The sequence below is a fragment of the Aethalodelphis obliquidens genome, unplaced genomic scaffold (genome assembly GCF_003676395.1).
Source record: "Aethalodelphis obliquidens isolate GAN/ISIS:26980383/991018 unplaced genomic scaffold, ASM367639v1 scaffold47, whole genome shotgun sequence".
NCBI lineage: Eukaryota > Metazoa > Chordata > Mammalia > Artiodactyla > Delphinidae > Aethalodelphis > Aethalodelphis obliquidens.
The window spans coordinates 14,181,851-14,197,243 of NW_020837991.1; the positions used below are offsets into that span (position 1 = coordinate 14,181,851).

Sequence of the window (15,393 nt, forward strand, 5' to 3'; positions counted from 1 at the left end):
CTTTAATTTTAGTACACTCAGAGTAGGGAAAAAACAGTGTTTCCTTTTATACAGGTCTCAAGAATTAAATAAAATTGACTCCATAGATCATGGTTAAGAAACACATGGTAAAGAATGGTTTCAAAATACTTATATTTTTGTTTTCAATTAAACTCCCCCAAATTGATTTTCTTTAACAACAAAGAGTCTTTATTCCACTTGATAACATTTTTCATGTTAAGCGATATTATATGCTTGTCCTCTTTAAATATTTAAAACAATTAGGACATAGAGGCATTATCTAAAGTTTCAAACTGATAGAGAAGTCAGTTTACACACCTTCATCTTATGAATAGTGAATAAAACAAGGTACATTCTGCTGTGAATGTAATGAGAAAAAGTACTCTTAGCAATAAAGTAGCCCTCCCTCTTTACCATTACTTTAATTCCATCACACAGAAGGCAAAGAAAACAATTCCAATACTTCAATATCTGCTAAGGATGATCTATGGCCCTTGGAGTATATGTATGCGTGGACACACCCCACATGCACATCTACGTAAGTATGTCTGTCTGTATGTATTTAATCAATACAACTGGAGGAATTACATACAACCATGAAAAAATACAATAAAAGCAATAAATGAAAAATACTAAGTGAATAAAAGTTAACATAAGCCATAGGAGATTTCAGAGAAGGGACAGGCCCATGGATAAGAGATTAAGACTTCAAGGTGAAAGTGACATTTGTTCTGAACCCTAAAGGACAACTATAACTGTGAAAAGCTGGGAGATGAAGGTAGGATATTCCAGCTTCAGAACTGTGAATTAAGATTTTTAAAGACGCATGCTCACCAAAGCACTTCCGGAAGAAAAAAATGGAAGAGCATAAGTGGAAGGGGGAAAAGAGGAATCTATGGAGGAGACCTTATATCCCTTAACTTTGAACTCTATTCTGGAATTACCAATGAACTATTAATGGAATTTTAAACCAAGAAGTGATATGATCAAAGCAGTCCCTTAAGGTTAAAAGGCAGGTATGCAGGCAATACTGGATAAGGAAGAGGCTGAAGGTAGTAAGTCATAATCAGAACGGTTTAGGAGAAAGTGACAGATTTAATATACTTTTGTTTATACTACTGGCATACAAAGGACAGGGAAAAATGCCAAAAACTCTCAGCCTATCACAGGTATGACTCACTTAACAACAATGTGGTTTTTGTAAATCCATTAATACCCAGAGATATTTTGATCTTTTGATTCTCAGTAATTCAGGGCCCACACTTATTGGTGAACTTCAGCTTCCTTATCAGAGGGCTAAGATCTCTAAAGCAGTATGTATGTAATAGTATACCTAGCTTCTTTAAGATACCCCAGGGCTAAATGTGAATCTGTATCCCCTAGCAGTGGCTCTCAAGCTTTTTACTGAGCCTAAGAATTACCAGGGAAGCTATGTAAAATGCAGATTTCTAATCCTCATTTTAGACCTACAGAATATATGTTTTTTTAAGAGGTATCCCAGGTAATTCCTCAAGTCCACCTTAGACAAGTCATTTAAGCTCCCTAGCTTTGCTACCATTACCTGTAAAATAGGTACAATATCACTGTCTTACAGAGGTATGAGAATTAAATGATATAATATGTATTATTAAGTATCCAGGAATAGCCCTGGCACTTTGTAGATGCTAATATGATAGCTCTACCTTCTCCTTTACATGTTAATTTTGGATTTACTGATACTGGGTTTCTTAAGACTAGAGGATAGTTTCCCAGTAGACTTACAGAGTCCCTATTTGTTCTATTAACTAATAAAAGAATATGGCACCTTAGGAGAAGCTTTTCTCTTCCTCTTTCTTTTCTGCTGCAAATAAGGTAGTTATATGTGCTTTTCTTCTGTCTTTTCTTACATAAAAAGACTGGCCTTCAAACTTGGATCAAACAAGCAACACAGAGAAAGTAAGCCAAAATGAGTGAAGAAAGACGAACTGTTAGGCCCATCCACTTCCAGAACTCCTCCCTTCAACTTTTCTCCTCTTCTTGCCAGTTTCCTGGTAAATTGAACAAGGTTGTGATGGTTAAGAGTTGGGGCTAGACACAGGGGTGCTGTAGGTGCTAGCACCCTTCCAGCATGTGCTTAACCTCCTGGTTTGCAGAGGGCAATGGCATGTATTCACTTGGATGCTAAAGACAAGCCATTTTCTTGGCAAGGGGATCTGACTACATGAGGCAGGACACTGTACAAGAGGCCTCACATCTGACTCTCACTTCGAGTCCAGAAGGCCCACTCCTTCAGCCATATCCTACATCCTGGCCTTTTAGTTACTTCTAGGAGGTCTTGTTGGTATATTAAGAAAGGAAAATAGGGTCAAATCCTAGCTTCATCACTGACTTAGCTGTGTAACACTGAACAAGTTATTTAAGCCCAAATTCAATTTTCTCAAGTTAATTTGAAGCTGTTCTATAGGCAGTGGGTAACTGATGGTTTTTGAGGAGGAAGGTAACAAACAAAATTAGCTCCCTTAACCTGCTGTACAGCACAGGGAGCTCAGCTCAGAGCTCCGTGATGGCCCAGTTGGGTGGGATGGCGGGGGGGGGGGGGGGGGGGGGGGGGGGGGGGAGGAGGGAGGGGATGTGTGTATGCGTATGGCTGATTCACTTCACCGTGCAGCAGAAACCAACACAACATTGCAAAGCAACTATACTCCAATAAAAAATTTAAAAAAAAAAAATAGCTCCCTTCTCCCAAAACAGTGCCCCTCCAAAAAAAACCAAACACAGACTAATTTTTTAATTTACATTTTTTCTGTTAAAATAAAAAACTAGAGTTAAATTCTCAAAGTCTAAATTAGACTAAATATAAAACTGCTATACAACCCACTGAAAGGATTTATAGTTAGCATCCCTCAAAAGTATCTAGTCATCTTCCACCTTTTTCCTTTTTCCTAAATTCGTTCTGCTCCAGTCTTCACTATCATCACATGCACTTTATTCCATCAAACATCATTTTTCAGGATCAACCTACGTGAATAATCATTAAGCCTCTTTAGAGCTTTCCCAAACTTAAACTTTGTCATTTTGATTATACACCCCAAAGCATTACTTTCCTCACTTTTTTTGTTTAGTACCAGAATGTTCTAAAAAGAAACAATAAAAGTTGTTTATTTCCCTAAAAAGAAAGATCAGTATATCCAATGGCTATTAAGTTAACCACTTAATAAAACACATCAAAAACTACTCATCCTTATGTTAATTAACTGAAACTAGAACATAATGAATTAGTTAACCTAATACTTTGCCATTTATTTCATGCTTACAAGATTACGCACAACCTAAGTGTCCATCATCGGATGAATGGATAAAGAAGATGTGACACATATATACAATGGAATATTACTCAGCCATAAAAAGAAACAAAATTGAGCTACTTGTAATCAGGTGGATAGACCTAGAGTCTGTCATACAGAGTGAAGTAAGTCAGAAAGAGAAAGACAAATACCATATGCTAACACATATATATGGAATTTAAGAAAAAAAAATGTCATGAAGAACCTAGGGGTAAGACAGGAATAAAGACACAGACCTACTAGAGAATGGACTTGAGGACACAGGGAGGGAGAAGGGTAAACTGGGATGAAGTGAGAGAGTGGCATGGACATATATACACTACCAAACGTAAAACAGATTGCTAGTGGGAAGCAGCCGCATAGCACAGGGAGATCAGCTCGGTGCTTTGTGACCACCTGGAGGGGAGGGATAGGGGGGGGGGGAGGGAGGGAGACGCAAGAGGGAAGAGATATGGGAACATATGTATATGTATAACTGATTCACTTTGTTATAAAGCAGAAACTAACAACAACAAAAAAGAAATCAAAATGGCTTCTCGTAACTTGTTTGCTTTCGAAATACTTCACATTTCAACCCCATATCCATACAAAGAGAGAAAATCCAAACATACTCTCCTTACCTAAAATCAGCAGAGAAGGCTAAAAAGCATTATTTAGGACTTTTTTAGACCTTGAAAAACAGTTACACTCCCAATGTGTATTTAAATTACAAATCAGTTTTTACCCGTGACACTGCTTCAACTTAAGTTCATCATAGTTAAACTGACTGGGCTACTGCTTCATCTTTCAAGTCAGATGGAGATTCTTTTGCATCAAGGCTCTTATTCAAGATTTCTTCTTTAGCAAAACTGACTGTTAAATTAGGTAGAAGTTCTCCAAGACTACATGGTATTGTGGTTCTCAATCTTTGTTCCACTGGAGAAAACCTAATTAGTGGTGAAAGAGACCGTTTTCTTTCATTAAGGGACATGCGTGAAGATGGTTTTGTATAGTCAGTGTGCAAATCATGAGTGCCCAAACAGTTAAGCATATCATCAGTTTGCATGTATTGGGAAGTAAGGCTCAATTCAGGTTTGTCTTTCAACTGTTTCAGGATTAGAGAGGCAAATTTCTTCCCTTTGCTTGGACAGAGATTTCTTCAGAGCTTCATATCCACTGCAAGTAGCCTGTAAATTAAAGTCTGATTCTGGAGTAGTTTGTCTTCCTTCCACAACACCTTCTGGGAAAATGCCACTGTGCATAGGACTATTTGCTTCCAGTTTAAAATTGGCCTCTGTACTACTGGTGCTATTAAGACTTAAGTGACCAACTTCTTCTGGAAGAGTTTCATGTAATATGCCAAAATCACTATCTTTAAAACTGGAACTAATTCCACTTGATACCTGAAAAGAGTTCCATAACATACTTTTATGCATGGAAAGATCTCTGTAAAAAGCTTTCGAGTCTGATATTTTAATATACTATTCTTCACTGCTACCTATCACATCTCTCCTATTGCCTACAGCAGGGTAGAATGTCTCTATTTGGCTAGTTTCTAAAAGCTTGTTCTGTAAAGCTGTACATTCCAAATCTTGCTTACAAATTATGTCCTTATTTAACAAATCTGACAGATTTTGTTTTGTCGGTTCACCTATGTAACTGGTCACCACAGGTTTCTGAAGCACACACTTCAGGCAATCTGAAACAACTTTCTCTTCAGGCAAATGAGAATGGCTAGAATCGGACACAGTGGTTGCTGAGAAAAAAATGGCCCTGTTAAACTCTTTTTGATTATGCACCACAGGTAAGGATTCTGGCAACACTTCTCTATGTTCAGTATCCATCTGAATTGGTTCTGTACTTCTGTTTTCTTCTATTTTAACAGCTTTTCTCCATGAGCTCCTAATATCATTTATCAAGTTTTCTGGAGTTCAAGGAACTTGATTCCTTGTTAAGAACAGGTTAGAAACTAGAGAGTCAATTAGTTCCTCTAACATTACTTCTTTTCCTTTAGAAGGTTGTGGTGAATCAGATAAAACTGCCCTTGCAACCTCTTCTACCAGATGATCTTGCTATTTTTGGAACGGATCATTTTTTTAGCTGGCAGAGACCCTCCAAATGCACTACTCTTTGCAATATGTGATGATGAAGAGTCTTCCACTTCAAATTCTGGTGTTTTCTTAGAAACTGTTTCATTTTTCTCTCTAGAAGATGTCAACTTCCTGTCCTTTTCAAGTAGTGTAACACTGTTTCTATCTGATGGTGAAATGAGCTGTAACAGGAAAGAAGCAGAGCTCTTGGCTAGATCACATTTAGTTTCCAGCGTATCACTTGCCCTTCTTGCAATCATTTTCCTGGATATGTTGCTTAGGTGTATCTGGAAGTGAAACAGGGTACTGCAAAAGAATACTCTTCGCGTATGCTTCTTCTGAGGCAGGATCAAACGAAAGGGGAGACACAGGTGGTAAAAGATCCACAGCTGGAGTCCAACCTTTAATTAGACTGAAAGGAGACAGGCCGAGAAATTCTTTCCAAATTTTATGCCATTCTTCTTGTTTTTCAACAATAGAATGTCTTATAGTTGTGAGATCTTCTTTTATTTTATACCTCATATGTTTCAGATCTGACAGTCTTTCTCTCTGAAATTTGGTCTCTTTTTCAAGGAAGTGAAGGTCTATTGTCAGTCTTGCTTGGTCAGCCTGACAATGTTCACATTTCATTACTTTCAAGACTTCATTTAATAACTGAATAACTGTTAAGAGATTCAATTTTCCAGCCTCATAAACATTTCCTATGTGCAACTGACACATTTTTTTCTCAATTTTGTCAGGTAAGAGCCTTGGAATATTGATAGCAACATTAGTTCCATCTAAAGTATACTGGTTAACAAGACTAAGGACTGAACTAACAACTTCTCTTTTTCCAAAAACATGCATGTTTCATTCACTGAAGCCCACAAAGACCGAACCTTTTGAATTTTCTCTTGTATATTACTTTGGTCATCATAGGGTTCCATTTTTTTAATTTGGTTTTGCTGTCCTATACATTCTGATCTCAAATTTCGTGCTTGTTTAACTAACAATTGTGCATTTTCCTGGCATTTTCAGGTAACACAATCTTCTCTCTGCAAAATTTGTAAATATCTGTTACGTGCTACATGGCATCTGGCAATGCACTTGTGCAAATCTTGTGGCTTTACATTAAATGTCTCTGTAAAATGTACAGAATTTTTAGAATGGGTTTTTATATTTTTTATTGCAACAAATCTTGCAGAGTGATACATCAAATGAATAAACTTAGGACCACCAGAAGAAAGAAATAGTGAACCCACAACTGGAGGAAAGCTACTTCCACATTCAGCAGAAATCTTTTTTAACCATTCACAGCAATGTTTTCGGAATTCAGTATCACTTTTTTGGTCAAATGGAGGCCAACAAAGTTTGAACACTTCTTTACTGAGAGACTGGTCAAGCGTTTGAAACAAAAAATAAGAAACTATTTGAAAGGCCTCACGGTTCAACTTGTCAAACATGTTCACTCCGAGGTGCGTGTGCGACACCATCTTTCCACAGGCTACGGTCGCCGAGCCCAGCTCGAAGCCGAGTGCCTGCAGATACATCCAGAGATGCTCCTTCTCCAAAGTGGTGACCCAGGCCGAACTCATCTTCGTGGTAGGCAGAGACCGGCAAAGGAAGAAAGCGCAGGGTCCAGCGACCAAAAGGGCCCCTCAGGCTTTTTCCCTACAGGCAGCCTGACGTGACTGCGACCCCTCCATTGCCACTGCCTGATCCTCTCTCACCTGGAACCATTTCTCCTCAAACGGCCTCAAATGCCTCAAGTGGCCTGAGACTCTAAAGTCTCAGGGAAATAGAGCCTCTAAGGGTAGTACGGAACAGCAGCCAAAGGGAAGTCCTGAAGGATTCTTTATAAGCTGGTAGCAGTATTAGCCCCCAGGAAAAGGAACTGGAGGGCTAGAGGGGAAAAGCTGATTAAAGACTTACTTTTTACAATTTACCCTTTTGATCTTTTTAAAGATTATAATATGTTCCTGTATTATACAATGACTAAATGATTAAAATAAAGTATATTTCCTGCTAATTATTATAAATACATACACTTTTGATTCAGTGATTTTATTTGTGGGCATTTACCCAACAAAGAAACCTAAATATGTACAAGATGACATGGGTAGGTGACTGTTCATTAAAACATTGCTTGTAATACCAAAACCTGGCAACAATACCCATAACCATTAATAGGGCAACAGTGAAATAAATGAAAATATTATATGAATATAAGTAATCTCGATAAATATCAATGAATTAAATGAATTTAACCCTAATTTCCAACAAACATATGACCAGAAGCTCAATGACAGTATAATTGGGGAAATATAAAGTAAAATATCAATGAAAGAGACCTTCCATATCCATTAGATTAACAAAGTATGACAATATCATGTGTTGGTTATGATGTAGGGAAACCGAAACTCTCAAGCAGTGATTTGCCAATCTTTTGTCAGAACCTAAATTTCCCCACGTTTTCAACCCATGGGGTCTACTAGTCTTCAACATGGGCTGTCCAAAAGGCCCACTCATCCTCCCACATACCCCCCCAAAAACATCTAACGTTCACTCTTTCAAGAAACCTCCCTGTGCTTCCCTGGTGGCGCAGTGGTTGAGAGTCCACCTGCCGATGCAGGGGACACGGGTTCGTGCCCCGGTCCGGGAAGATCCCACATGCCGCGGAGTGGCTAGGCCCGTGAGCCATGGCCACTGAGCCTGCGCGTCCGGAGCCTGTGCTCCGCAATGGGAGAGGCCACGGCAGGGAGAGGCCCGCGTACCGCAAAAAAAAAAAAAAAAGAAAAGAAACCTCCCTGGTGGGTACAAGGTGCCTTCCTCACTGTTTGCAGCCGACGTCCACATTTACAGCCCAGAATCCTGATCCCTGTTGCCCTGTCTGCTTTCTTGATCCTCTGGTGTGGGATCTTTTAGTTTCTCTCATCTTTATCATTAGTGGAATCTACGGCATTATATCCACCAAAGTTTTTATCTGTCCACCTTCAAACGCTCGTTGTCCTATGCCTTTGATTCTGCACTTCATGCTTATTGCTTACTGTTATCATTGCTATAGCAGCATGATAGTAGAGTGGGCAGACAACATGTTTTTTTGGGAGATGGAGTGAGAAAGAAAAAAAGCAAAGAGCTAACATTTATTGAGCATTAACTAAATGCCCACAACTCTATAAAATTTATTTTTTATTATTAAAAAAAATATTTGAAAGGAAGGCAATATTATTTTACTCATGAGGAAACCGGTCTCGTTTTTGCTTTTTCTTAAAATTGTGTGTGTGTGTTTGTTTTTTACTTGTGTGTGCGGAGACCAAGGAGGGTTCTGAGCAAAGACAACACTTCTCAGCATTACCAGTGAAGCACTTTTGCGGTTAGATATGATCTCCGTAACCTGACCCCCATCCCTACCCCTCTCACCTCCATGACCTTTCCTCTTACTGCCCTTCCCATCCTAGAGTCATCCAGCAGCCCTGGCCATCTTGGTTTCCTCACACACTCCAGACGTGCAGACATTCTCAGGACCTTTGCACTTGCTGCTTCCTCTGCTTGGAATACCTTTCCCCCCAGTGACTCACTCCCTCACCTCTTGCAGGTCTTTGCTCAAACCTCTCCTCAATAATAACTACTGGGGCTTCCCTGGTGGTGCAGTGGTTGGGAGTCCGCCTGCCGATGCAGGGGATGCGGGTTCGTGCCCCGGTCCGGGAGGATCCCACGTGCTGCGGAGCGGCTGGGCCCGTGGGCCGTGGCCGCTGGGCCTGCGCGTCCGGAGCCTGTGCTCCGCAACGGGAGAGGCCGCAGCAGTGAGAGGCCCGCGTACCGCAAAAAAAAAAAAAAATAATAACTACTGAACTTAAAACTGTAACTCCCTGTCACAGTCCTCCCTACCGCTCTTGCCTTTTTGTTTTTCTTCATTGCACTTCACTTACCAACATCTGATCAGCTAAATATTTTATTTATTTGTGCACTCTCTGTCTTCCACACCAGAACGTAAATTCCGTAGGACAGGCAGGGACTTTATCTGATTGGTCACTTCCTATGTCTAGACCATTTCCTGGCACACAGCAAATGTTCAATTAACATCTACCAAATGAAATGAAATAAATGAATAAAGTTTAGGAAATTTTGAGTTAGGCAAAGTTATTCCGATTTCTTAGCTCTAGGAGAAAGTGCCTCTAGTATTCTCGTGAGCATTTTCAATCACCAAGAATAGAATGCATGCATAATTTCCCAAACTTATGTGGACGTATAGACCTCTTTTCATGGAGCAGGTCGTAGGGACTTGTGCTTAAATGGAGATAGGTTTGTAAGAGCAGGTTTTGATGAGAAGGGGAAGGGGGAGGACACTAGAATGCAATGTGTCTGAAGTGAAGTGGGAGAAAGCAATTCATTCATTCACTTGTTTGTTCAGAAAATATCTATCAAGTGCACCTGATGGGGCTTGAGCCCTTCCAGGCTAAGGGGACAAGGCAGAGATCAAAAGCCGCTGGGGTCCCAGCTTTCACAGAGCTCATGTCCTCTTCTGACCTCTCTGACTTTGCTGACTGCTTTTAATCCTATAAAACACAGGGAAAAATGTTCCAAGCCTATGTTACTCTCCTTCTAAGACTTTTCTTTCTGAAACAAATACAAATACCATATGATATCACTTAAACGTGGAATCTAAAATATGACACAAATGAACCTATCTGCGAAACAGAAACAGAATCACGGACATAGAGAACAGACTTGTGCTTGCCAAGGGGGAGGGGGTTGGGGGGAGGGATGGACTGGGAGGTTGGGGTTAGCAGATATAAGCTTTTATATACAGAATGCATAGACAACAAGGTCCTACTGTATAGCACAGAGAACCATATTCAGTATCCTGTGATAAACCACAATGCAAAAGAATATTAAAAAAGAATGTATATATATGTATAACAGAATCACTTTGCTGTACAGCAGATACTAACACAACATTGTAGATCAACTATACTCAATAAAAAAAATTTAAAAAGACTTTTCTTTCTGATTAGAATATATAGAAGTATAATTAATCCCTGGGTGAAGATGCCACACGCATATTTGTGAAGCAACACAAGCTATGGATTTCCTAGCTCCTCTGATTTCATCCCTTCAAGGTCTGCACCATAATGAATAGCCCACCATCTAGAAGGTATGACTGAGGAATCCCAGAGAACCACGATCAACAGAATTGTACTCTTTCATCCTATCTTCCTTTGCAGCAAGGGAGATGATCATAAGGCAGAAGAAAAGGGGCTGGCTAGAATACTAATTGGCAAGAGATTGCTTCATCATCTCCAGTAGCCAATAAATATAAAGAAAGAAAGAATTTTATCCTTAAGGTCTTGTCTTCCTGATAGAACAGGGCAACAGCTTATTGTTCAGTGAGTTATTGTACCTAAAATCTCACTCTGAAAATTACTTGTCATGGCAACAGGCAAGCGTCATCCCTGAAGCCAGCTGCCTGAAGCAGATAGATTGTTTCAATTATCTAATTTGCACAATGAATGAACCCTGCTTATAGGAAATCCATAGGTGGTTGGCAGTGGCAAATGGTGGCTGTGACATGTTGGGAGGCGGTAGATTTATATTCTCTCTCAAAATACAGAGCAGGATTGTGATTTTCTGTAAACATTCACAGAAGTAAAAGGAGGAAGAGCAGGAAGAAGGGAAGAACTCATTATAACTTCCCCTTTTGTCTTGGCTCCTGGGATGTACCTTTTCTTTCCAAATTGCCCTTTCTCTGTGTGTGTGTCTAGTTCAGACAATGCTACATGTAGGCGTGGACGCTTTTGTGGTCTATTATCTAACTGGCCCGCCCTCTTCCCACTGTGCCTCTTAGAGTGCTTTGGAGGTGTTAGATATATGGCCAGAAAATGTCCCTAAGAACTCCTTGGCTTCAAGGGAAAGTGCTATTTCACAAAGGAAATTTCTGCCCCACCCGGATAGTCGTTCTGGGTTTTGATTAAACCAGGAAGGAGGTTGCCTTGTGATGGGTGCATTCTCACCCTCCAACTCAGCCCTCAGGAGTGTGTTACTCACTAATATGGTCCTTCTTTGCTCCTTCCCACCCTTCCTATCCTAAACAGGCTGATATAGCTCTACATTTACCTCCCTTTCTCATTTCCTCTATTCTCACCAACCTCTACATATTCTGTTTGTGGCTTTTTTAGGGAAGACAGTTTAAACCAAGATGACTACCAAGAAACTAGGCTTTCCCAAAGTAATGAACCTTCATGGTGGAATTTCAGGCACCAAGAGAATGTTTATGTTGCACTGATACTGGATTTTTTAAATTTCTTTGTTTCTTTTTGTAGCCAGTGAGGGTAAGGCACAAAGCCTTCAGTCACACTGTGTGCAGTCAACCTTTCCAATCGAACCCAGTTCTTAGGAGGACTCTCAGACCTGAAGAAACCTGCCACCCATTCATCCTACAGTTTCACTTAGATTCTCAATACTTTCAGAGATTGATTACATTTTAAAAATTCCCATTCCCTGCACTGATTTCTTCCTCCAAATAATCACATTTCCTTTTTCCATGCAAATTTTTTTTTTTTTTTTTTTTGGCTGCCTTGGGTCTTCGTTGCTGCACGAGGGCTTCCTCTAGCTGTGGCGAGCGGGGGCTACTCTTCGTTGCAGTGCACGGGCTTCTTGTTGCAGTGGCTTCTCTTGTTGCAGAACACGGGATCTGGGCATGCGGGCTTCAGTAGTTGCAGCACACGAGCTCAGTAGCTGCAGCACACGGGCCCTAGAGCGCAGGCTCAGTAGTTGCAGCACATGGGCTTAGTTGCTCCACAGCATGTGGGATCTTCTCAGACCAGGGATTGAACCCATGTCCCTTGCATTGGCAGGTGGATTCCTAACCACTGCATCACCAGGGAAGTCCCTCGACGCAAATTTTTTAAAAAAGAAGAATTTAGTTTCATTGTAATATTTTTTGGGGTGGTACTGACATTGACTGAGTTGGTTCGTTTTCAAAGGAATGCTTGCTAAATCCCCAAAATGAACAGGGACTTGGGCATTCAGTTATGCACCAGTTCAATATACTTGCTGGGCAAAGTTCAGTTTACAAGGCTAAATTCAGAAATTATTTTCTTTTTAATTCACTGGAAGAACACATAGGAAAAAGGTTTTCCAAAGTCCATAGGCTGGTATACACTATACGCATCTCCAGAAAATCCAGAGCCATATTTTCACCCTAAAGGCTCTGGTGACAGATAAGAGAAGCTGTAATCATCAATGTTTTAAGTTCTGGCCTTGTGAGAATTTCTGATCTGTCTCCTCTTTTCAATCTTTGTTCAAGGAACATCTGTCTTCAGTTCAATAGTTTAAACTCTAATGACCAAATCAGTAAATGTTTATTTTGTAAATTGGCAAAGGGAAAGACAGAAGCAGGCTCAACCTTTCACTAGTGTTTTGTTTATTGTGATAGAAAATGCCATCAGATAAATTAGAGCCAGGAAGCTTTTTTCTAACAGGCACATAACATTTATTAATGAGAGGTTGAGGATCGTTTTGTTTAAAAAAATGAAAAGGGTATTGAAGTAGCATACTTGAATGTTCTGTGTCAATGCCCTTTACCTCATGATGAGTTAAGATAATGATGAACCTTTGCAACAAAATCGGTATACTTGGCGTTGTCGGTATTAAACATACTGTGGTATTTGCAAGATACTTCAGGAATAAATGGAGTCAGGCTCTTGTAGAGAGTCAGAATCAAGTGAGAAGTGTGGAGAGTCAAGGGTAAGACAATTTAAATTTTCACAAAATTTGGAATGAGAACTCTATGAAAAAAGGATTTCTTTGACTCCTTGCAGGAGCAGGTGTAAGAGGGATGTTAGATGCACGCATAATTGGCATACACATCACATTTCTTTCTATATTTTTATTCCCAAAGTGTATCATTTATATTCTTAAGTTTTATGACTGGGGAATCCCAAAAGCCTGACTCCCTATAAATTGCAACAACCATTATATTTTCAATGCAGATTAATTTAAAAACATTTCTACTTGAGCTTCCTCTTCATATAAGCCCAGACAAGAAGTTCAGTGAGGCCTGGGCTGACTTTCACGGTGCTATAGAGTTACTAGTCTTCCTCAGAAGGGTCTATCAAGATGCTACAGCTTGGGCTTCCCTGGTGACACAGTGGTTGAGAATCCACATGTCAATGCAGGGGACACAGGTTAGAGCCCCAGTCTGGGAAGATCTCACATGCCGTGGAGCAACTAAGCCCGTGTGCCACAACTACTGAGCCTGTGCTCTAGAGCCCACGAGCCACAACTACTGAGCCTGCGCTCTAGAGCCCACGAGCCACAACTACTGAGCCCACGTGCCCTAGAACCCGAGCACCACAACAAGAGAGGCCACCGCAATGAGAAGCACCAGCACCACAACGAAGAGTAGCTCCCGCTCGCCGCAACTAGAGAAAGCCCACGTGCAGCAGCGAAGACCAAACGCAGCCAAAAATAAATAAATAAATAAGTAAATTTTTTAAAAGAAAAAAAGATGCTACAGCTTTAAAATATATAAGGATTTTGAAGGGTTCCATTTAAACAGGCTTTGAGCAAGGGCTCAAAACACTGCCAGAAGGGTGGGAACAACCAGGAATCAGATTTTGAGCAAGTGGTATGAGGTCACATTCCAAGGATTTGGCTTGGATCTGCAGTTGGAGAAAGTGTTAAACACGTTGCTGCAAGAACTGAAGACCTCGGCTTCTACGAATAAAGAAACCAATCTCTCACGCTTCATGAAAGAGTTCCTGGATGAACAGACCAGGAACATAAGCTATCTGGAATACCAGCTTAACTATCAAAAGGACTTAGAAAAGGCGGCCAAGAGTGAAGGACAGCCTGAAAAGGCTGCTGAAGCATCTGACACATCAGGTAAAGAGAGAACATCTGAAGGCAACACAGCAAGTCTTCCCACCCGGCAGGTCCCAAAGTCAGCTACTTAAGAATCTTGATCTTCTCCATTTGACAGAAGTGTGCTTTCCTTTTCACCTCACAAATAAATCTGTTTTGCATTAGAAAAAACAGGGCTGGTATAGGCAGCATGCCTACCAAGGCCAACATGGTGGAGCCAGTCAATTACAAGGACCAGGCAAGGCTGTGCCCACTGATGTGAGGCCTGAAACCAGGCATCTTATACAGTGGTTTAGAAACGAGAGTAAGTCAACTTGGACAGATGGCACAAGAAGCCAGCTTTTTATTCATTCTCTAAATATTTAGAGTACCTCTTATGTGTCAGGTACTCTGTTAGGTGCTAAGGATATACTGGTGGACAAAACAGACTTGGTCCCTACTTAACTGAGTTTATAAATCAGTGGGAAGGAAGACATATATTTTTTAAATTATGACATATATAAAATACACACTAACAAACAGCCTTAGTCTTAAGTGCTATGAAAGGAAAATACAAGAAAAACTTTATTTTTATTGATATATAGTTGACACACAATATTATGTGAGTTTCAGGTGTACTAAATAGTAATTTGACATTTACATACATTATGAAATGACCACCACGATAAGCCTAGTAAACATCTGTCTCCAAAGTTATTACTGCATTATTGACCATATGCCTTCTGCTGTATATTACATCCCCATAACTTATTTATTCTATTACTGAAGGTTTGTATCTTCTGATCCCTTCCACCTAGTTCACCCACCCCCATCCCCTGCCCTTCTGGCAACCACCTGTTTGTTCTATCTATGAGTCTGTTTTCTTGGTTTTTGTTTGTTTTTTTCTTAGATTCCACATATATGTGAGATCTACAGCATTTGTCTTTCTCTCTCTGACTTATTTCATTTAGCTAATACCCTCCCAATCCACCCATGTTGTTGCAAATGGCAAGATTTCATTGTTTGTGGCTGAATAATATTCCATTGTATATATACACCGCATCTACTTAATCCATTACTCTATCAATGGACACTTAGGCTGCTTCCATATCTTGGCTACTGTAACTAATGCTGCAATGAATATTGAGGTGCATATATCTTTTGGAATTAGTGCTTTT

General features: G+C 40.2%; 1 pseudogene; it reads right to left on the reverse strand.

The window, feature by feature from the left end:
- Positions 1 to 4,080: 4,080 nt before the first annotated feature.
- On the reverse strand, positions 4,081 to 6,966 carry LOC113607258 (HAUS augmin-like complex subunit 6; annotated as a pseudogene).
- Between the last annotated feature and the right edge of the window lie 8,427 nt (positions 6,967 to 15,393).